This window comes from Lonchura striata, chromosome 10 (assembly GCF_050655825.1).
Source record: "Lonchura striata isolate lonStrDom1 chromosome 10, ASM5065582v1, whole genome shotgun sequence".
NCBI classification, from domain to species: Eukaryota; Metazoa; Chordata; class Aves; order Passeriformes; family Estrildidae; genus Lonchura; species Lonchura striata.
The window spans coordinates 5,864,082-5,886,870 of record NC_140712.1 but is presented as its reverse complement, the minus strand read 5'-3'; the positions used below and the strand labels follow the sequence as shown (position 1 = coordinate 5,886,870).

The 22,789-nt window shown below is 51.9% G+C and overlaps 1 protein-coding gene across 1 annotated transcript in view; it reads left to right on the top strand.

The window, feature by feature from the left end:
• Nucleotides 1–1,653: 1,653 nt before the first annotated feature.
• Nucleotides 1,654–22,789, top strand: part of LINGO1 (leucine rich repeat and Ig domain containing 1) — a 199,029-nt gene continuing 177,893 nt past the window's right edge. Inside the window, exons 1-2 of the mRNA XM_085588473.1 lie at nt 1,654–1,858; nt 9,213–10,008. The gene's annotated coding sequence lies outside the window, so the exon portion shown is untranslated. The remainder of the gene's footprint in view (nt 1,859–9,212; nt 10,009–22,789) is intronic.

The window sequence follows — 22,789 nt, the reverse complement described above, 5'->3', positions numbered from 1 at the left end:
ACTGTTAAGTGAGCGGCCCATGCAGGGATCAAAGCTTGGCGTTATTAGCACCGTGCTCTAACCAACTGGGCTAATCTCCACAGATCCTTTGGCACTTCTGCAGGAGCAAAGCCAGTTCCCGGTGTCCACGGAGACCCAAAGCTGCTGTTACCTGCCCCTGGCCCTATTCCTGAGTGGCCCTGCAAACCCCACACCGCTCTCAGCTGGCAATCAGGATGACCTTTGCCACTCAGGGCTCGCAGCACTCCAACTGTGTTAGCAGAACACTGGGGAAAGAACTTTCCAGCTTTTCCTCACGGTGCAAAGCTGATTCAGGACAAAGCCACGGCCCTCTGGAGACCCAGCATCCCACCCAGCCTGGCTCCCTGCTCCTTGCTCATCTCCCATCTTTCCGACCCCACCCAAAGGTGCTCCCATCTTCCTCCTTGGCTCTTGTTCAGCACACCCCTCCCTCCTCATGGATGTCTGGATTTCAGGCCCTTTCCCCCCTGTGCCATGCTTGGCTGATGGATTACATGTAGCTTGTTTCCTGCTGGGTTAATTCTAATCCCTGTAGGGCCCGTGGTGTGACTGTGCCATCTTTGGCAGCATTTGCAACACCTTCCAGTGTACAGTCATCTGCAAACATAATTAATTTGTTGTTTACTTTTGCTTTCAGATCATTAATAAAGACATTCAATAAACCTGGGATGCGCTGTTTTTTTCAGTAACTTTTTCCGAGTAATTGCCAGGGGCTTGGTAAGTTCATTAGCTAATTCTGTTTAGTCTGGGGGTTTCATATTAGCTAGGCTGGCTGATTTGTACAGATTCAATTTTGGAAAGTATTCCCTTTCCTGCTCTTTATCTTAGGGTCTGTTGAGGGCTCTGGGAGGCTTTTCTCTCTGTCTGTGCTCGGCAATCCCCTCTCCTTGCCCCTTTTAGGGGCTGATGAAGGAAGAGGGGGGTGTGGGGCTTCAGCCTTCAGGGTGGAGTTTGAGCTCTACTGTCCCCATCGTGTCATAGGCAACAGGTGGGCTGAGCATATCCATTCCTCTCCCACCTACCAGGACCATCTCCAGCCCACCAGGACAATCCACAAAACACCAGGACTACCTCCAGCCCACCAACAGGCATCCCTGGCTTTACTTCAAGTTCTCTCTCCTCAGGTTTGCTTTGCTCACTGGGCCACTGGGAACAAACTTTGCCAGGGGAGCATCAGACTTGGATGAGGGCAGCAAGCACAGCTTGAGCAAGGAAATGGCTCCAAGCAACCTGAATATCCTCCTCCTCAAGGATGCTCAGGATGCACTGCACAGGTAGAAGGTTGGTGGGAAAATATCCAAGACAAACCTGTTCACAGCAAGGACAGAGGAAAACTGCCACTGCTTTTTAATTTTTTAAATATTAAAAACACTTAAAATATTTAAATTTTAATATATTTAAAACACTTAAATTTTTATATTTCCACCCCCCCACCCCCCCCAACAAGGAAATCACAACTTCTGCTTGAAAGTTCCTGTGTTATCCAGAGGAACATCCCCACCGCAGGCAGCCTCTGCCGCCCCCCTCGCCGAGCCCCGAGCGCAGCTCCGTGCCCCACATCTGGCCGGCACATTTCCCATCCTCCGCCGGGCCCCGCCGGCAGCGGGGGATTTGTTTTTCCCTTTCCAGCCAACATCTGGCTGAGCGGCAGAGGGGCAGAGCCAGCGCGGAGCGATGTCTTTGTGTCTTTGCCCTCTGGGCAGGGCTGGCAGCCCGGTTCTGCACGGGGGACCCTCGTCCTTGTCCTGCAAGGCAGCTCCAACCCCGGGGAGCCAGTGCCAGTGCCAGTGCCAGCACCAGCTCCACTGCAGGCACTGGGGGCTGCCCTTGCCCTTTGGTGAGTAGCCACCCTGGGGGGCTGGAGCCTTGGGGAGACTTTGAGGAGGGGGAAAAAAAAGAAGAAAAACTAAATTCTTTCCTTCCCCTGCAGTCCTGGGGCCGGTGTTTGAGGCAGCCACTGTTCCCATCCCTTCTGGCTGCTCCCCTCCTCCTCCTGGCTGACCCGCCGGCCTCTGGACGCATTTATTTATCCGAGCCCAGCTTTATTTAGGATGTGTTTCCAGGGCAGCCGGTACAGAGGGAGGTGTGGAGGGCTGCTGAGGGGGTCCACAGCTGCAGCCCTCCACCCAGAGCCCTGCCATGCCTACGGGGCACCCTGCCCACATGGGCACCTCTCAGTCACCCCATCTCTCACAGGAACCCCACCTCACCTGCTGCATCTGAGCCCTGTGTGGGCTGGCCAGGCTGAGAGCCCTTTCCATGGGAGAGCCCTTTCCATGGGAGAGCCCTTTCCGTGGGAGAGCCCTTTCCGTGGACAGCTCTGTGGCCTGTTGGCATGGGCAAAGCCATCCCTGGCAACTATTTCCCTGGAATGCCAACATTCACCTGCAGAAGAGGCTCCCTGTGCACCCTTCAATAAAGCAGAGCTCAGCTCCCCGACTTGCCTTTTCCCCCCAAAGCTACACCCTGCACCTGGTGCCAGGGCCAGGCTCCCCCTGCCACCCAGCAGCAGCACAGGAGGAGGTCTGGGGTCCCGATGCTGTGGGGGGCTGCAGCTGGGGGAGCAGCTCCGTCCGAGGGAGGAGAGCCTCAGAGCGAGCGCCTGGAAGGAATATCCCATTTTTCCCCTGGAAGGAATATCCCATCCGGCGCTGGCAGGAGAGAGCACATTCATGAATGCTGCTGGGATTTGGCTTCTCAGCATCTGCCTTCCCATGTGCTGGAGGGATTACAAAAGGAAATGAAGCAAAGCCCTCGGATCTGACCTGGCTGAAGCCCTGCCCTGGCCAGAGGTGGCAGATCTGCAGCCTTGGCCGTGCCCCCCTTCCCCCAGGAGCAGGGGGGCTCCCTCTGGGCAAAAGCAACGTGAACCTTGTGTCTGTGGTTGGGAACAGCTGGGCAGATGTGCTGGGCTCACCCAGGGGAGTAGATCGGGATGTCACAGGGATTGTGACGTGCCTGTCCTGTCTGAGGATGAAGTTAAGGAGGAAGATGATGCTGCAGGGAGCTGGGGGTGTTGTAGGAAGTTGGGAATACTGCCTGCCTCTGCAAGAAGCACAGTCCAGAGCCTGTTTCATGTCTACAACCACCAACAAACCAGACTTTGTCCTTGTTGTGCTGTTAATTTAAGGAGACAACCAGTTGGGCAGGGGGTGCTAATTGTCCTGACAAGCTGCACCTGGGCTCTCACCACGCCCTCCACCCCAGCTGCCCTTAAATTCAGGTGCTTTCAGCTTTTGGCCCTTCTGCCTACAGCTGTGCTGTGGCATGGGGCAGATGCTAGGCCTGGGCAGAGGGTCTGCACCCCTTACCCAGTCTGGGGGAGTCCCTTCCCCTCAGAGGACTAGGATGTCCCCAGCATGGTGAGTAAACCTCTCCTGTCTGCTCACTTGCTGCTCCTTTGCACTGTTGCCACCTGAGTACCTCACATGCAGCCTCTGTGCAGGGATGGGGTTTTAAGTCCCTGAAAAGTCACGTGCTGGGGCTTTGGAGCTGTGCTGGACCATGGGACAACCCCTCTGGAGCAGCCCCACAGCTCTGCTGCTGCTCGCCCAGACCCTGTGGAGGGCTTTGATGTGAGCTGAGGTTTATTTACACCTGTGGGGGATTTGGAGGGCTGTGACTGTGCTTCCCTCTGACTAATGCCTTTTGCTCTTCCTTGAGCACAGAACACATCACTCCCCAGCATTAGTTTTAAAAAGGAAATCAATACAGCCCATTTATTTTTAGCCTGGATTTAGGATGCCTGGGAAGAGGAACTGAGCTGTGATTTGGAGGCAGCAGGCTCACCATCTTCTCCAGGGCTTGTCAGACAGCGGAACCAGCTTTTAACACTAGGTGGATATTGATTGATGTGTTCTCAAGGAACCAATGCCCCACTGTGTGAGTGGGGAATTCTCTGGGGGCATGGGAAGGGCTTGGAGCACGTGAGAGAGCAGTGGTAGCTGTGGTGGCTGCTCGGGCTGGTTTTGTGTATCCAGTGAGGTCTCAGGATCTGACTGGGCTGTGACAGGGCTGGGCTTGCTTTGAGGACCTTATGGTAGTAGAATTGTAGAGGGTTTGGGTTGGAAGGCACTTTAAAGGTCATCCAGCTCCTGCCATGGGCAGGGGCACCTTTCACTATGCCAGGTTGCTCCGAGCCCCGTCCGACCTGCTTTTGAACTTTTTTGTGAGGCAGCCACAACTTCTCTGGACAACCTGTGCCAGTGCCTCACTGCCCTCACAGGGAGGAATTTCTCCCCAGTATCCAATCTAAGCCTGCCCTGTCAGTTTGAAGCCATTCCCCCTTGTCCTGACACTCCAAGCACAGTGTGTGCTTGAAGAAAAGCTCCTCCTCACCAAGCCAGAGCTGAAGTCCACAAAAGCCCAGCCCGAGGCGGGGCAGGATCCAGCAGTGTCTGCTGGCAGAGCCCTGGGAGCAGGATGGAGCTGAGGAAGGTGAGGGTGGTGCCTGCAGGAGGAAGGCTGGGGCGGCCCTGCTGGGCTGGGTGTGACAGTGAGCGTGTGTTCAGGGTGTGCCAGTGTTCAGCCAAATTAAAAATAGTTTTATTAGTGGTCAAATTCTATCTAGCCAGCCACGAGGAAAGAAAAAAACCAAAAAAACCCCACAGTGCCGAGCCCGGGGATTGACCCTGGGTGTGTAACAAGGAGTCAGCCTCAGGAGAGGTTTTTCCCCTATGCCTACATATCTGTACCTTGGCACAAGCGGTTTTTATAGGGAAAATTCCACCTGAGGCCAAGATTTCAGCAATCAGTCTTTTCTCAGAGTCCATAGGTTAATAATATTTTCTTTTTTGGTGATGAAGAAGAACAATTCAGTGTCCGGAGTTGTTGAATCCCTTGATGAAGTTTACAGGAACGCTGCATTCCCATGGATCTGCCCGAGGATTTCCATGAGATCCATCCCGGGTCGTTCTGGTGATGATCAGTACCTGGGATCCCGGATCTCTCCAGCCATGGCCCATCCCTGGCCGAGCCACATCCTTTTACTTGTAAATCAGTTTTCAGTATACACCCGGTCTCACCTGCGAGGGTGGGGAGTGCTTCTAATACAACCGAGCATAATCTAACAAGTATCCAATATTGCACATTTCATACAAGGAATGGTGCGAATCATTTTAGCACCCATAGCAGCAGGGAATGTGGGTGCGGGAGCCTCCCGCAGCTGCAGGGCTCGGGAGCCGCAGCCCAGGAGATGGCACCAGCGCTCCGCGCTCGCCCGGCCAGCCACGGCAGCGATGGAGGGAGGGATGGATGGATGGATGCTCCCGGAGTGCAGGGTAGGGATGCTCCGGGGCTTTGGGACTGGCTCCGGCTCCAGGGGCTGTGCAGGCCCCACTGCCAGCTCGGGCCGTTGTCTTTCCCAGGTGTAAGCAGGTGGGGACACGCTGGGGACTGATCCCCCTGCTCCTGGTCTGGCACTCGTGATAATTTGGGAGGGTCTTACCTTGCTGCTATTTGGCCCCTTGTTGCCCATCGCTGTTGTCACTAAACCAGCCCGGGAGGGTGTGCAGGTGCTGCCTTCCCAAACACGCATTTGCAGGCACACCAGAAGCACCAGAGCAGCAGCAGCTCAAAGGAAAGCCCTGGCTGCTGCTTCACCTGCTTCTCGGAGGAAGATGAAGGTGTCTTCTTTACCTGGGGAGGTGCTGGCTGCTCCAGGTGCGCTGACCTGGTCAGGGAAGATGCTCGTGCTCCCTCTCTGCATCCCCAGCAACGCTCGTGGTGCCTGAAGCCCCCAGAGCTCTCATTCCTCCCCATCTAATGCGTGGATAAATAAGCAGAGAAAAAAGCCATGACACCACCCCAGCACTCCCCCCTTTCACACTGCTCTGGCTTCCAGAGCTGTGGTTTCCCTTGCAGTCAGCTTTAGCCGTGGGATTTCTCTCCCGGCAGAGGAACCCATCTGTCTTGGAGCAGATTAGAAAGATGTCACTGCGCCGGCACAGCCATTTATCACGGAGGCTGGGGAAATTAGCAGGGCTCGAGCAGGGAGGAGGGAAATTGGGCTTGTCCTGGAGCTCTAAGTAGAGGTTGTGGGGAATTCTAGCTGGACTGTTTCTAGCTTGGCATTCGTTTGTCCTGAGAAGAAAACCAGAGCCTTGGATTTCCACCTCCGGGTCCTGATGAGACACAGAGAGATAAATTCTATCAAAATTTACAGGGCAGAATAGCTAGGATCTCTCAAGCATTGGGGTTTCATCCAGAGGCTAATATCCTCCTTCCAGTTGTTAATTCCAGGAGCCAGGGTATAAATGAGGTCATAATAACAACAGGGGTGGGACAAACCCCATCACCCTGTTGTGGTTTGCAGGGTTACCTGCACCTCTCTCTAGGTGGGAGCAGCCCAGGGGACAGCAGTGGGACAAGAAGCCTCAGTCACTGTTTCCAGCTGGAAACATGACAAAACTCAGGAAAGGCAATAAAATTAAAAAAAAGAATGCAATTTTGCAGCCACAGTGCTGCAAACAAATGAAGAGTAAAATGCAAATTAAAATGGATAAAAATTCCTTGGCAGTGTCCCCTTTAAGCATCATATATTTTTATCTTGCCCTGGTTTTATTTGCCGGAAAGAGAAACATAAAGAGAGAAACATTCAATTAAACCTGCTTGTCAGCTGGAGCCCCCAGGCCGTGTCACTGGGGGCTGGGAGAGGGGGCTGTGCCAGGAGTCTCCTCTGCACTGTCCCCACCAGGGCGGGCCAGGGGTGCTGGGACCGTCCCTCGCCCGTCTGCTCGCCCACCACAGCCAGCTGGTGGCACAGGGCTGGACTTGCGAGGCACCACTAATCACCATAGTAACCAGGGCTGATTTCTGCCAGGATTTGTCCCCCCGGTTGCAAAGTGGGGCTGCGTCCTCCACGGAGCAAGGAGTGTCCTCAAGGACACCCCCGTGTTCTGCGCTCTTGCTCTTTGTGGCAGCAGCCCCCCTTGCCCGTCCCCTGCTGCCTTCCTGCTGCTCTTCTCCGTGCCCTTCCCTTCTCTCTCCCAGAGCCCTGGGCTGTGCTCCAAGGACCCATCCTGCAGTGAGGAGCCCCATAGACCCAGGGCTCCAGGCTGGGGCTTTGGGGCAGAAATTGCCTTTTCAGTTGCATGTGGGGACTCTGGTGTCTGCACTCACTGACACGAGAGGGAGGCGCTTACAGGGTGGTTTCTGCTTGGGTCGTCGTCTTTTCCTGCTGGAGATGAAATGTTGGAGCTCCTATGAGCTGTTTCAGTCCACAAAGGTGAGCAGCAGTTTCTAGATGGCAGGAATGAGGATGAGGGCCAGCTGTGAATACAGAATCTTTGGAAAGGCTCAAAGAGAAGGTCCTGGGGATAAATTTCTCCCCAAACCAGGCAGGGCTTCTGTGAACATTCCCTGCTTGACCAGGCAGAGCTGATTCCCAATAAAAACTGATAATGTGGAGGATCCAGGTCATGTGCTGGTGGGAAGGTGTCAGAATCTGTGGCATTGATGATCCTGAGATTGTAGAAAGTCTCTGTCTGTCAGCCCCGCTGCTAAAGCAGAAGCCATAATTGGTCTGTGCTGGTTTCCAGGTTGTTTATTCTGTTTATCTCTCACATGTTCTGCTGCCCTGCCCAGCTCTGTCCTGCAGGGCAGCGTGTGGGGCTCTGCCCTCAGTGGGATGTGACAAACATTAAATACCAGAAACTCCCTGGGCTGCATTTACAATAACGTGCCAATATCTGTCACCTACGTTGGACAGTGTGTCCCCAGCCTGAACCAACAGGAAAATGCCAACACCACAGTGAGACATGGAGGGCATGAAGAAGGAGAAAAAGGACAAGGCACACCCAATTTCCTCCATCTTGTCCCCTTTGGACCCCTCATCTAGAATCCTAAAATTTTACTTTTGCACCTGTGCCACACTTAATTATTACTTATATCGAACACTCAGAGCTGGTAATTCATCCTGTAAGACTGAAAACTCTTTTCCATGGACAGAGGTCACAGCCAGTGTCTCTGGGGGCTTTGTCCAGGGGGGTTCCTGAGCCCTGCCAGGGTCCCAGACCTGTCAGGACAGCCAGAGGAAAGCCCTGGATTCCCACAGGAAGGAACCAGCCACTGGCTTTTTTCTGTGAAGGCACAAGGCAGTGGAGAAGAGGCTTCCAGAAATAATCTCCTTGTGGGTACTTTGACTTGTCTTGGTGGGAAGGGAATCTTCTGGCCTGGGTGGAAGGTGCTGGTTAGCAGTGGTGTGACAGCAGCAGCTGTAACGTGGACATCTGTCTCCTCATAACTAGAATGAGACCAATGCCTTATTCCCTTGCATGAATTCATCACTTGGCAATGACTTTCTGTCTCCATTGACCCTGGGCTGGCGCTGAGACAGTGACATGGAGGAAAAAGGGTCCATTTACCCATGAAAAATCCTCCTGAGGTGTCTGGAGCCCCTTTGAGCTCCAAATGCTGGTGGGCCCATGGACGTGCAGTGCGTGGGGAGGTGCTGGGAGGACTGCAGCACACAAAAAGGTGCATGGAGCCTTGCAGAAACCTCTGGTGGTGCCCATGATGTGTGGGAGTGCTGCTTTCTGGGCATACCAAAAATGTCAGGGAGACTGGCAGCTCAGCTCAGCTGGCCTCTTGCCAGGATCCTGCAGCCCACCAGCAGCTCCACTGAGCCCCTGGAAAGCTGTCATCCACTGACATGGCACAAATGGAGCTGTTTCACTGGAAAAAAACAGACAAAACCTCCTCTGTTGTGTTTCCACTTGATGTGTTCTTGGTGAACCCCCGGCTGTGTCACACTGCAGATGGAGACAGGGAAGTAGAAATGACAGAAATGGGACAAGAGCCACCAAAGGCGGAGAAGGAAATGGGGTAAAAATGCTGAAGGTGAGAAAAGAGCTCCATCCCTGAGGAATGGGTTTGCTTCAGCCTGGGTTTCCATGGATTTCCATCACCTCCTCAGCCTTCTCCAGTCAATGTCCCTCTTCCCCCCCGACTCCTACATCCTCTGAACCTTCCCAGCTGACCCCATGCACATTCCCAGCCTCTCTTACCCCATCAGAACCCCCAGTTAAGGAGCTGTACCTGCTTCCACAAAAACATCCATCCCTCTCCTCATCCTGTCTCCTTAAATGGATGAAAATTCCCCCTTGTTGCTGACTTTGCTCATTCCACAGACCCTCATGGGGGGCATATCAAGTTTAATTCCTGTACAAGTAATCATTATTTTTATTTTCTAGTTTGTTAGAAGGGCCATACCAGAGGACTTTCCTGTGAAAGCCAAGGCTGCCAGGATGTGGAGAAAGGATCAAGAAATCTTCATCTGAATGCAAATGATCCCCAGAGAACTCAGACCCTGGGGGAATCAACCACAAGAGGAAGAACTCAAGTTGGAGGAGGAAGAGTAAGGCAGGAGGAAGAAAGGATGAGCCAGCTGTAAAAAAAAGGAGGAGAGAGCAAAAGGAGGAGGGAGGCTGTGAGGATGGATTTTTGGAGTAGCTTTGGATTGTGTTTGTTGGAAACTGCTCCTTTGTCAAACAGAGTGTGTGGGGAAGGTCAGGCTCTATAAATCTCCCCAGTTTGAAAGCAGGCATCCAGAAACGCTCCGAAATGTCCATTCCTGTGATTTGTAAGCCTCCAAAACTGTGAAGAGTTGGTTCAGAAGACTTTTTGCCTAGGAAATGTGAGTTTGCTGTGCAACATCTAAAGACAAAAAATGAAGCAAAGCCTGATGACTGAATCCAGTCAGGATTTCTGGTGGGGTGGGTTTGGCTCCCGTTGTTTCCTTTCAGCCCTTCCTGGCCACCTCTGCCTTTGCAGTGAGGACAACAGCCCTTTTGGGTGACAAAGCCCTTTCTTATAATTTCTAGCAAGAAAGTGTCTGAAATCCAGGACCCTGAAGAGACTACTCAGGAAACTGGAAATTCAGTCCTATTGAAAACTCAGTCTTGCTGTCACTGACTCCCAAACCTGATTTTCCAGCATGGCTCCAACCCTGGGATGCAGGGAACATCCTCAGCCTGGCACTGACACAAGGTAAGTCACTGAATTTGGGCGATCTTTAAATATTCTGCACTGGAGTGACTTGTGAGTGTTGTGTGGTTGGTGGGGATTAATGGAAATGAGAATGGTCAAGAAGCCTGAGAGGATTAAACTGCATTGGGAATAGGCTGTAAGGGGAAAGTGTTACCTGGAAAGTGCCTGGGGATGGATGGTGAGGGGAGCTGGAGGATGATGTGAGAGAACATCCCTCACCCTGCAGAAGCTCTGGGGGCAGGGCAGGGATGCAGGAGCAACCCCACACCCCCTTCCCCCAGTGCCTGTCTTCCCAGAGGTGCTCAGACCTCCAAGTCTGGCTTTGTGGGGTTTTGTGTTTATGCTTTTTTCATCTGGAACAGTCTCATGGGGGCAGCTGTTGAGAGGCAAAGAAGCTGAATTGGATTTTTGTGCCTGCACGAAGCAGGCTCTGGTTACACAGTCCGAGAGAATAGGATCCTAAATTGGATTTCGCTGCTCACTTGGAATGGGCTCCAGTCGTGTGGGATTATTGGGGATTTAAAGCTAACATATAGGAAATGGTAATGAAACCATCACCCAGCCAAGGAGCTGGGGAGCTGCTACATTCACAAATGAGGAGGAATCTCCCAATTAACACCTGAGCCACGAACAGAGCATTGCTTGGGATGCTGGAGTGTAAATCAAAATTTACAGGATCACAGGTGGTTATTATCTCCTCCTCTGATGTGAAACAAAGGCACATGTGCCAGCATGGCCAGCTCCATCCCACTCATTTCCTTTCCAGGCCTTTTCCAGCCAGGCAGGCCCTCATGGGGGGCTTGAGGGTTTTGCAGATCCGTGGATGGGTCCTGCCAGCACCTGTCCATGGATCTGCAAAATCCCTGTGTTCTCTAGAAAAATCAACAATATTTTTTTTTTGTTTTGTTTTTTAAGGAGTGAAATTTGGGATGGTTCACTGGCTTTGCCTGGTGCTGAGATTCAACATCTGATTTGTTTCCACTCCTCTGCCTCACCCTTGTTTTGGCCCCTGGAATGTGAAGGCCAGCTGGCAGTGTTATTTCTCCTCTTGTTTTGGCATCACCCACCAGAGCACTGGGACGTTGGGTGGAAGGTACCAGAATTACCCGTGCTGCTGTGGGCAGCCCCTGCCCCAGTCTGGGGAGTGCTCCCACAAGATGCTCAGCCAGAGACCGTGGCTGAGAGCGGGGCCTTGATCTGATCCAGCAGCTCTCTTCATGGAGAGACAATGCAAGGGGAGCTGTGGGAGCGCATTTGGCAAAAGGAGGCTTGGTCAGCAGGTGGGATTTGGGGTCTGAGGCTCCCTGGGTGCCTGCAGAGGGATCCTGCTCTGGGAATTGGGGTCTGATGGGCGCTGGGGGCCCCTGTCTGGGTGCCAGCAGTTGGCACCAGGATGTGCCACTCAGCCTCCTCTCTGCAGGGGCTGTTCCCAGATGACCTCCTCGAGCTGGGCTGGCTGCCCTGCATCCCTGCCCTGCATCCCTGCCCTCCATCCCAGCCCTCCATCCCAGCCCTCCATCCCAGCCCTCCATCCCTGCCCTGCATCCCAGCCCTGCATCCCAGCCCTGCGTCCCAGCCCTCCATCCCAGCCCTGCATCCCTGCCCTGCATCCCTGCCTTCCATCCCAGCCCTTCCATCCCTGCCCTCCATCCCAGCCCTCCATCCCTGCCCTGCATCCCAGCCCTCCATCCCAGCCCTGCATCCCTGCCCTCCATCCCCCTCACTGCCTGCACATCCCCCCGTGCCCCACAGATCCTGCTCCTCATCCAGGCACTTCCCACCTCTGCTTTGCTCTCCTGGCGTGCTGGGTGTGAGGAAGGGGCCAGAGGGGGCAGGAGGGCCCCTCCTGCCCAGAGACCCCAACCCCGGGTTTTGGGGCTCGGGTTGGAAAGGGGGGCTGGGAGCAGAATGGTGCAGAGGCAGTTTGTTTTCTGTCCCTTGGGTGGTAGGCTCTCACCTCTGCCTCAAATTACAAGTCATGTCACATCTTGGGAGGCTTGAAATTGTGTTTCTCAGCAATGTTCCCAAAGAGATTAGAAGCACCGAGATGGCTGAAATACCCTCTGAGCCCGGAGCAGAACAAGCCACTAAACAAGGAGTGGGATGAGGAAGGAGCTGCAGCATCCTCACCAGAGTGGAGGGGAGGGCTGGGGGCGGCTCAGTCCCAGCCCCTCCCCAAATCCCTCCTGGCTGAGCATTGTTTTTTCACTGCTGCTTCATCCTGCTGCTCATGGGGAGTGGGAAGAGCCAGGGTAGCAGCCTCTGCCCTCTGGCACGGGATGGAGAGGCCCAGCCACCATCCCAAATAGTTCTGGTGTCTTTTAACCCATGGAGCAAAGGTGCTGCTCCCCAAATTTACAGGTGGAAAGGAAGGAGCTGTGATTTATGGCAATGAAGAAGGGCCAAGCAGCCAGGCAGCAGCTGGCCCTGAGCTTGGAAGGGATTGGTTTCCAGCACTGAGAGGAGAAGGCAGAGATTCACACTGGGCCACTACTAAATGCTGGCTTTTTTTTTTTTTTTTTTTTTCTTTTTTAAGGTTGGTATTTAAGTGTTTGAGAAGATGTTTTGTGTTTAGATTTAGGTGTTTATTATTTTTATTTATATCACAGACTTATAAACTGAGTTTTGTAGTATTTCACTAATAAGGTATAAAATGGTTAATTATTTTTATAAGGTGTTTTAAGGGTAAACTATTTAATTAAGAAATTAAATTACTTTAACTTTTAACTCAATAACTAATCTCTTATATTTTATAATGTGGACTTTTTGTTTAATTATAAAACACTACTTAAACTCATGAAAAAGAAGGTGAAGAAGGACGAGTCACTGCCTTAAAACTTCTCTCTTAATTTTATATATATTACTATGTTCTAAAACTTTAAACTCTGTTTTCTGCTATGTGATATTACACATTTCTATTTAAACTACACATAATCTCAGTTTTATAATTTAATTTTGGAAGCTTTTTCTATGCCTTCAGGTTAAATGTAGTGTTCTCTTCAGGGTCTGTGCTTTTCAGCACAGAAAGTTTAAAACTCTTGGTACCCAGGGTTCTAACACTTCCTGGTGTGGGGCAGAGCTGGAGCTTGGCTGCTTGTCCCTGTGGTTGCCCAGCACCAATACTCCACATCCTTTTTTAGCTGCTGGAGCCCCTGCACAGCAGAGAGCTGGGCTGGCTGTGGGTCTGTGTCCTGCTTGTGGGAATTAGTAAAGCTAAGAATATTTTTGGAAAGCTGTAAAAGCAAGCCTCAGAAACAGAAAGAACAGAAAATTTAAAGCTAAGCTGCGGCTGCAAAGTCTGAAAGCAGAAAAAGTTACAATGGTATAACAAACAAGGATGTTAAACAACAGCTTGAGTCTTAGGCTTGGCTAAAATAGACCTTAAGACTGCAGGAAAATATGCTTAGCACGATAGTAGAAGGTTTTAAGCTTAATAATGGAGTATTGTGTATTGTTAATAGAAAGAAGACAAGAAAGCATTGTGTGAAGCAGGTGTATGTGTACTTTTAATAACTGGTTAAATCAACTGTCTGTAAGCTTTAGCAATATGCTATTAGCTAAAAAGTTTTTAAGATGCTCTGTAACAAAGAAATCTTTGGCTGCTGCTGGCTGTACATTGTGGGAGTCCAGGGCTTCCCTCTGGCTGCCCTGGCAGGTCTGGGACCCTGGCAGGGGTCAGGAACCCCCCTGGACAGAGCCCCCAGAGACACTGGCTGTGATCTCTGCCCATGGAAAAGAGTTTTCAATCTTACAGGATCAATTATAAGCTCTGACTTTTTGATATAAGTAATCATTAAGTGTGGCATGAGTGCAAAAGTAAAATGTTAGGATTCTAGATGAGGGCTCCAAAGGGGACAAGATGGAGGAAATTGGGTGTGCCTTGTCCTTTTTCTCCTTCTCCATGCCCTCCATGTCTCACTGTGGTGTTGGCATTTTTCTGTTGGTTCAGGCTGGGGACACACTGTCCAACGTAGGTGACAGATATTGGCACGTTATTGTAAATGCAGCCCAGGGAGTTTCTGGTATTTAATGTTTGTAACATCCCACTGAGGGCAGAGCCCCACACACTGCCCTGCAGGACAGAGCTGGGCAGGGCAGCAGAACATGTGAGAGACAAACAGAATAAACAACCTGGAAACCAGCACAGACCAATTATGGCTTCTGCTTTGGCAGCGGGGCTGACAGACAGAGACTTTCTACAATCTTGGAGTCATCAATGCCACAGATTCTGACAGTACATGAGCTTTGCCATCTTCCTATTGTTTCAACCATGTGATGAGGCTGATGCTCAAGTGAAGCTCAAGGAATGTATCCCAGCAGCGCCGTCCCGTTCCTGAAAGAGAAAAAACATCCCCACAAAGGTCCCTGCTGTGCTGTGCCCCTCCCTCCCATCCTAATCCCCGTTCCTGGGGCTGTGTGGAGCTGTCTGGGATGGCACCGGAGTCAGTCGGTGCCAAGGCAGGGCTTGGAGGGCCTGGCTGTGACAGAATGATTTGTGATCAGCCGGCTGAACCGACACCTCACACAGCAGCTGGAGACCTCCTGGAAGGGCAGAGATCAGCCAGGCGGGGATGGAGCTGGGTACAAATATTAGAGATGCCAGCTTGTTCTCTCCCAGGCAATGCAGAGCCCCTCACAGGGATATCAGTGCCAGAGCAGCACATGGGGATGATGGATGCATCCATAGGAATGGGTCTTGTGTTTTGGAGGGGATGGCAAGATGAGCTCAAGGACAGACGTGTCTGCAAATCATCCCAGTTATGGCCTGGGAAGAGCTGCAGGGTGAGGAACGGGAATGGATGGAAGGTGTCGGAGTCCAGCACATCCCTCTGGCTGCTCTGGCTGTCTTGAGACCCTGGCAGGGGGCTCGGGGACCCTGGCAAGTCACAAACACCTGTGGCTTTGATTTTAGCCCATGGGAGACGCTGCCAACTCTGTATGAGGAATTACAAGCCAAAAGGGTTTGAATAGGTGAATTGACACAGGGTGAAAAAAGAGAATGTTGGGGTTTTTAAGAATGTAATTCAGGGGTTACACAATGGAGGAATCTGGGTGTGTCTTAGCCTTTTCTCCTTCTTCTTGTCCTCCATGTCTTGGAGTGATGGTGACACTTTTGTAGTGGTTTAGGATAGGGACACACTGTCCAACAGATCTTAGGCATTGGTATGAGAACTGTAAACATGATACATGTAGTTTTGAGTATATAATGTGGGAGATGCCCAGGACTCAGCAGAGACTGCTATGGCTTCTGTACTAGCTGGACCTTGGCTGGTCAGAGAGAAAATATTATAGATAAGAAAAAATAAACAACCCTGAAAACTCAACTTCACACATTCTAGACCTCTTCTTCGGCTACCAGGCTAGGGGAAAAAGGACTTTCACACTGTTGGGTTTCAGGGTGTCAGAAGAGCAGGACAAACCAGGGTTTGCTACATGGAGAGACCTCGAGTGTTGAAAAGCCAGAGATTCAGTGAAGGAGGAGCTGGGGTTGAAGGCAAAGCTCAAGTGGTTGGGTTTTTTGGGGGGAGATCTGCCTCCCACTGGGATTCACTGCCCTGGACCTCACTGGCTGATCGTGCTGCCCTGTTCCTGGTGGCCTACGAGGCTCAGCTGAAGCCTTGCCCTGAGGTCAGCAAAGTGAATTGAGCTGAATATCCTGCAGGAGTGTTTACATGGCTCTTGTCCAGAGTGGGCTTTTCCCACCCCTCTGGAAAAATGCAAGCTGAAAGGGAAGTGCCCACTCCTGTGAGCCTGGTGGGACCTGCTGCTCCCGTCCTGGCTGAGCTGTGCCAGGCAAAGATGGTCCTTCAGCTCTTGAGGAGGAGGAGCTGCAGGGCAGTGCAATCCTGGAGCTCCTAAAATTTTCCTGCCCTGGTGAGAGAACCCCAAACCTATTTTTATCTGGTTGTGCAGCTTTCTGTCTGCAATAACAATGTGCTCGGTGTGCAGAGTGAAATTAATACAGAGCCACATTTACCTTGGGAATATTTGAGCAAGTTTTTTAATGAATATTCATTGGAATTTCCGTGCTCTTACGTCTTGCTTGGCCCATCATGGCTGTAACTGGGCAGCTGGGTCAGCGCTTTCCAGGGCATTGTTTGCCACGTCAGAAACACTGGAAATGTCCCAAAGGACTGCATCCACCTCTGATTTTCTCTGCAGCCTTTGAAGCTGTGGATGCGATGTGAAACCTGATGTTGACACCTGCAGTGTGAGCAGAGAGGAGCTGTGCCCGGGGAGCAGCTCCTGTCCCCCATCCCAGTGGTGCTGGGTGGCTGGAGGAGAGGGAGGTTTCAGCCCTGAGAGGGAAGGTCTCAACACCCAGGAGCCAGGTCAGAGCTGCAGGATATGCTTGGACTCTGCAATTGTAATAAAAGTGTGTGAGCTGACCTGTGGCCATCTCCATAGAGAGCTCTCAGTGCTGCAGCTAAATGAGCTGGTGGCAGGTTTGGGCAAGACTAAAATGAAACCAGGTCAGGTACAGGCAGTATTGTGGAGCCAGGAGCCAGAGTTTCAAAGCACACTCGCTCTGAGAGAGGGAAAGCAGGAAAAAACCTTCCTGAGTATGCAGAGGACATTTCCAGAGCTCTAATCCTTTGATTATAACAGATCTTAGGAGAAACTGTGCTACTCCTTGAGGATGGGAAGGGAAAAAACCCATAACTATTCTGAACTGATGGAAGCGGAGCTGCTAATCAAGAGGAGAATAATGATCTATTTATTGGTTGTGAGACATTTAATAATGAAATACCAACTCTCTCCCCTGATTCCTGTGACTAATGGAGAAGGACATGGTAAAAAGTGCTGGAAGACAGACCGAGGTGGGGCAGGGGGTGTTTAGACAAGGACAAAGAGAAAACATGAAGCAAGGGCTGCCAGCAGCTTCAGGAGGGGAATGGGGGTTTCCAGGCTGTGTTTCAGGAGAGGGGAATATAAATACAGCCATGCACACAGCCACTAAGCAGCCAGGGGAGCCGAGGCTGTTGGAGAGGGGCCTCTGATGGTGCAGAGGTGCAGCACCTCAGGGTGCAGCTCAGTGATCCTGCCTTGGGCTGGGGTGGGGAATGTGACACGTGGGAATGGCTTGGGTGGCTGTGGGGGCTGTGCTGGGCAGAGCACCCGAGCCACTGGCCAGCTGAGGTGTGACAGAGGATTCTGCTCTGTTCTGGAGCTGCCTCCCCCAGTGCAGTAGCAGAGCCTGTAGCTAGGTGCCACTCAGCACCAAGGCGTCGTTGTTTTTTATGAACTAAGAGAACATTCCCTAATATGCCTTGGAACATTATCGTAAATAATTAAATCTGAGCTGCAGTTGTCACAGTAAATGAACAAAAGATTGTTCCGCTCCCCATGTGCAAAGTACAAATCACAGACTTTTAGTCTCCCTCAATTTTTACTGCCAATTTAAGGAAAACGGCAAAGAACTGATATAAAGTTTCCAGGTTGGGAGAGGATCCAAAATCCCTCCTAAAAAGCCAGCATTTGGGCAGATCAAATCTGTTTTTCTTTCTGCAAAGGCTGAGGAGACTGGGAAGCTTGTTGTGATGGCTCACATCATAGAATTTCAGAATGGCTCAGGTTGGAGGGGACTTTAAAGATCGCCCAGTTCCAATCCCCCTGCAGGGACACCTTCCACTAGACCAGGGTGCTCAGGTTTCCTGGGATTTGCAAAAGTAAAAGTAAAGTAAAGCTCAAATCCTCCTCTAGCTAAGGAAACACTTCCCTTAAGTCGAAGGGATATAACAGGGCACAGTTAGGGGGCTATTTATGTGTCAAAGGTTTAGTTTAGCTCTTGGGCCACCCCGCTGGTCTGCTCCTAAACCAGCCAAGCAGAAAAGCGATGTTCCCAAAAGCCGGGATCAACATCCTGGCATGGCCAGGACCTGGGGAGAACAAAACACAGCCTGTGTCTGGAAAGATGGGTTCTGTATATCCCAGGGACCCCTGTGGCCACCCAGGCTGTGTTCTGGAGAGTATCTCCTGCCCCCTTGCCTTGCCTTAAGGCTGTCGGTGGTGAGGACACAAGGATTTGATGGTCTGTGATACTTCTCTGAGGTACATCTCACCTCCCTGAATCTCCCTGAATGGGTCCCAATTCAGTGCAAAATGACCCTGCAGGTGTCCCCATGGCTGGGTGCTGCCTTAGATGGGATCCCCAGGCTGCTCCCAGCACACAGCCCTGGCCTCCAGCAGGGCAGAGCGAGTGGCAGAGTAATCACCTTCCTCTGCTCCATTCCGGGTTTATGATGCAAAACGTTTTAAAAGGGTGAATAATTAAGTGCTGCTCATAAAAAGGGCTGCTTGGCACTGCTGCCAGGCTCCTCTGGCTCCAGGATCTGTGATCCAGATGGGGCTGTGCCATGCTGAGACCCATCCTCTGCTGGGCACTGGGCTCATCCCATGGGCAGAGGGAGGACTAAACACCCCGGCTTCCTCTGACAAGGAGGACAGAAACTTTCCATCTGCTGAACAGTCCCCCATGGCTGAATCCATCCACAGGCTGTCCAGTGCAGGGGGTGTTTCTCTTGGCACGATCCAGCAGTGGTAAATAACCCAGAATTTGTGCTTGATGGATGTTCGTTCCACACCAGCCTGTCTCCTGAGAGTTATATAATTCCCTTTCCTGCAGCTCAGCTGTAAATCCAGAGTGATTCATGGCAGGTCCCTCCACCAAAAGCATTTACAGCCCTGCCACCCCTGGACAGGGCTGAGGGCAGGGGTGGCCTGTGCTGAGCTGGGGGAATGCTGGCACACGTTCTCCTGTGTGCTGGCACACTGGGTCTCCATGGGCTGAAGCCCTTGAGCAGGGTGGCTCTGAGTGGCATCAGCTGTCCCATGGGGATGGGACAGTCTGCTCCTCTTCCTCTGGCTGCCAGCAGCCTCTCTTTCTTTTTGCTGCCATTGTGGTGAGGGTGAAGCAACCTCTGTGGGTCTGGAAGGGTCCCATCAGCTCTGAAAGTCCCAGAGAGCAGGGGAAGCCAAATTACTGATGGGTTTTGGGAGGGAACCATCCCTTATTCTGCTGTGTGAGCTCCTGCCTGGCCATGAGCCTGGCTGAGGTGGTGGAAGCCTGTGGGATTTATGGTCAGGCTGGGCCCTGCCCACTGCAGGAGTGTGGAGGGGGCTGAGGCACACCAGGGACTGGGGAATGAAGAAGCAGCTCTGCAAATATTCCTGTTGCAGTGTGTTCAGCGCTCAGGGGTGATATCCCATCTGCAATATTAGCACACATGGAGCAGAGTATATCCATGTTCCCCCCTTAAATCAGGTGGACCCTGTGGTGGAGGGAGCTGAAAAATTCCCCAGGCAGTTACAAAGGCAGGGAAATGTAATTAATTCTTATCTCTGACAGAGGCAGCAAGCAGCAGGCAGGAAAAAGGGATCTTTCTGGCCTCTTCTCCGTGCTGAGGAGCTGGAGAGTGAGGGAGGCTGCTGGACTTCGCCCAGCAGAGGGGCTCCCCATTCCCACCCTGATGCCTGAGCACGGGAATCTGCTGGGAGGAAAGGAAACAGAGACCTGCCAGCCTGCTGCTTATTGGTTTGATCCATCAAAATCCAGGCACCTACCCATGTCAAAACACTGGAACATATAAATAGCTATTTCCAGGTACTGGAAGTATGTCTAAATAAAAGCAGCTTGCCTCAACTGCTCGTCCCAGACAATAAACACCTGTAAATTGTGAGGTGTCTGTGACGCACTGCTGGAGCACACACATTCCTACTTGGAAAAACATTTTGGAGTGGTATTTATCTTTGGTGGCTGGGAAATCACAGCAGGGCTGGATGGTGCAGTGAGGGGCAGAGAAGGAGTCAAGAGCAGGGAGCAAGGCATGGGTGGTTCTGGGGAAAAGGGGGCACATGTCTGATGGGGGGGTGGACACCATCCTGCAGCTGGTCCAGAAGCTTCAAAGGAGCCTGAAGCATGAGGCTTTGAGCAGATTCAGGGTCAGGAGTGTTGAGCTTCTCCAAGCCCCCAGCTTTGCCCCAGCTGCTCACCTGCCCTTGGGAAATCCCCTTTACCTCAGGGCAGAGGTGGGGATGGTGGGACCAGGTCTCAAGGACAAAGCCCAGTCGTGGTGAGGCTGTGGAGCTCTGCTCTGGGTGGGAGAAAAAGGTCCCTGCCCTGTGCAGGGTGTTCAAGCTCCATCCAACTTCACAAAATGCTGATCAATTCCTCAGTTTTTAATGTTCCTGTCCTCCCAAGAAGCCTTGCTTTCTTTTTTCTCTTCTTTTCCTCCTGTCACTGGCCATTGCATTTTCATCTCCTTCTGCCAATAGTTCATTTTCATTTGACGTATTAATCTATGCTTCTTTCTGTAAAGATAACTCATCCCTGCGTGGTGGCAGGAGTGCATAACCAGCACCATGCCAGGAATATTTTACTCCCTTTGAAAAGACCATGGAATAACAAGTAACCAGAGTTGAGCTGGCATCACCCATCCATTTTAAGAAGCCAGAGGTCCCTGGCAAGAGGCTTGGTGTAAGAGCTTTGCAGGTGGGTGAGATTTGGAGCAGGAGCTGGGGGTCATGATGCCAAGGTGGGTCAGGATGCTGGACCCCCCCTCCCTGCACACACTGGAACCTTGGGCTCTTGGCACTGGCTTCATTTATTTGCTGCTGTTAATCAGGCTTGTGGCTGGCTGGCAGCTTTAATGCTGTTTATATAAGGAATGGTAGCAGTGTACAAGAGCAATTATTCCCACCAATCTGCCTGGAGGTGGGAACTGTGCTGATTCCAGCACCCCATCCCTGACAGCGGGGGCATGGGAGGTACCACACAGGGTGGCAGATGTCACCGAGAGCAAGGTCTGACAGCAAAAGCTGCCCAGCTTCCCCTGCACCCATCTGCCAAAACCACACAGCTCCGGGGATGCTCCCAGTGCTGTTCCCTTAAATGCTTAAAAGGACTCCATCTGGTTTTAATTATTCAAATGAGCTGACAGGGTAATCAATATAAATGGTTAAATGTGGCCAGGACTAGTGTCAGCTCTGCTGCAGCACCTATAGAAGCTCTGGAGGGGGGTGGGCTCTTGGAGGGGTGCTGGGCTCCCCTGCTCTGCGGGCACGGGTGGCACGGCAGCCCAGGCTGGGGTCACGGGGAGGGTTTGTGTCCACAACCACCCTGTCAGAGGCAGGATTTAAAGCCATAACCCGCGGCACTTCTGGCTCTGGCTGCTGTTTTATTGCTAATATACTGCTAATTGCACTCTGCTGTGTGGTGATACTAATAAAGAGAGATTTAGAAAGCAGGAGGCTGGAGAGAGTAAATCAAGGGCACGGTGCAGCATGAGCTCTGCATCACAATTACCCACAGGGCCCTGGCACCAGGAAAGGGTGAGGGGCACCAGGACCTGCAGCTGGGGTCCCCTTAGCACCCTGAGATGCTGGTGGGTGAGACATTCTGGGCTGGGAACCTCAACTCCTCCCTGGAGGAGCTGGGACGCTCGTGTCCCTGTGCCCTCCATGATAACAAAGTTTCTCCTGACCCCTTTCTCCTCCTGGAGCTGTGACCACGCTGCTTTTTTGTTGTGTTGCCATGGAAGTGGTGCCTGCATCCATCCCTGATCCTGCCTGTCTCCATCCTGCCGTGGTCCTGACTGCATCCTGTCTGCACCTCAGCCTGGTCCTGCAGCTGGTGGGTGCCACCAGGTCCTCCCTCGGGGCTCGGAGGGGCTCTCCCATCTCTGTGAACGCTGCACAAAACGTTATTAAGCGATGAAAGCGAGAGAGAGAGGGGGAGGAGGAGGAGGTGGCCACCCCTGGGTCGTTGACCCTGGCCCTGCTGGGGCCTCGGTGCAGGTGAGATTCAGCACGGCAGCCCCACCTCGCAGTGGGCTCATGCAAAGGCAGCCCCCGAAAGGAGAACAGCTGAAATTCTGTGTGTGGCTGGAGGGGAACGATGGCAAAAGCTGGGGAGAGGGGTCAGAGACATCCCTGTCACCACCTCCAGCCAGCCCTGATCTTTCCAGGTTTGTCCAGCCCTGGTGAGGGCACAGCTGAGGTTGGGCCTGCTCCTCCTGTTCCCAAACCCTCGTTTTTGCTTTGTGTTACGGCATGGAAATGTTTGACTTTACAGCCTTAGTTTATATTGCCAGGAAGTAACTTAACCGTGCTCTCTAAGTGTTGAAGCTGCATTTCTTTTTGATGATTTCAAAGATTTATTAAGTTCTCCCAGGGAGAAAGAAGGAAAGGGGAGGAAAAAAAAAAGAAAACCAACCAAACCATGCCAGCAAATAAGATTCAGTGGTAAGCCCAGCAAATAAACCCAAAATATATGTGCAGTGTTTAGAGATTTCACTGGAGCATTCACTTGCTGCCAGCTCCTGTCTACAATAGGATGTAGATGTTCAGTATTATCCTTGGCTGTAGAAGCTTTGAGGATGCTGTTTTCAGGGTTCCCCCTTTATTTTGGGGGTGGGATGCAGGAGTTGAGCAGGGGGTGATTTAAGGTTTGCTGTTTGCTAACAGCTGGAACACTGGGAAGTGCTCCTCCAAACCACTCAGCTGGAATGAAAACACAGTGAGTGCTTCCTGAGCTGGAATCTGGAGCGGTTCCTGGGCAGCCTGGGAACATGAGAGATGAGTCCAGTTCACCGCACAAGTTAGTTGCAATTAATTAATGAACTGGTTCTATTAATTTACTCCAAAATCCAATCACTGGAGGATGAGGTCACAGCTGGCAGAGACATACCAGCAGGTTGCAGAGTTTTCTGCAAAATAAATTAGTAGCATTTAATTTCAAGAATGCAGGGAAAAAAAAAAAAATGTGTTTAGAAGTGAGGGA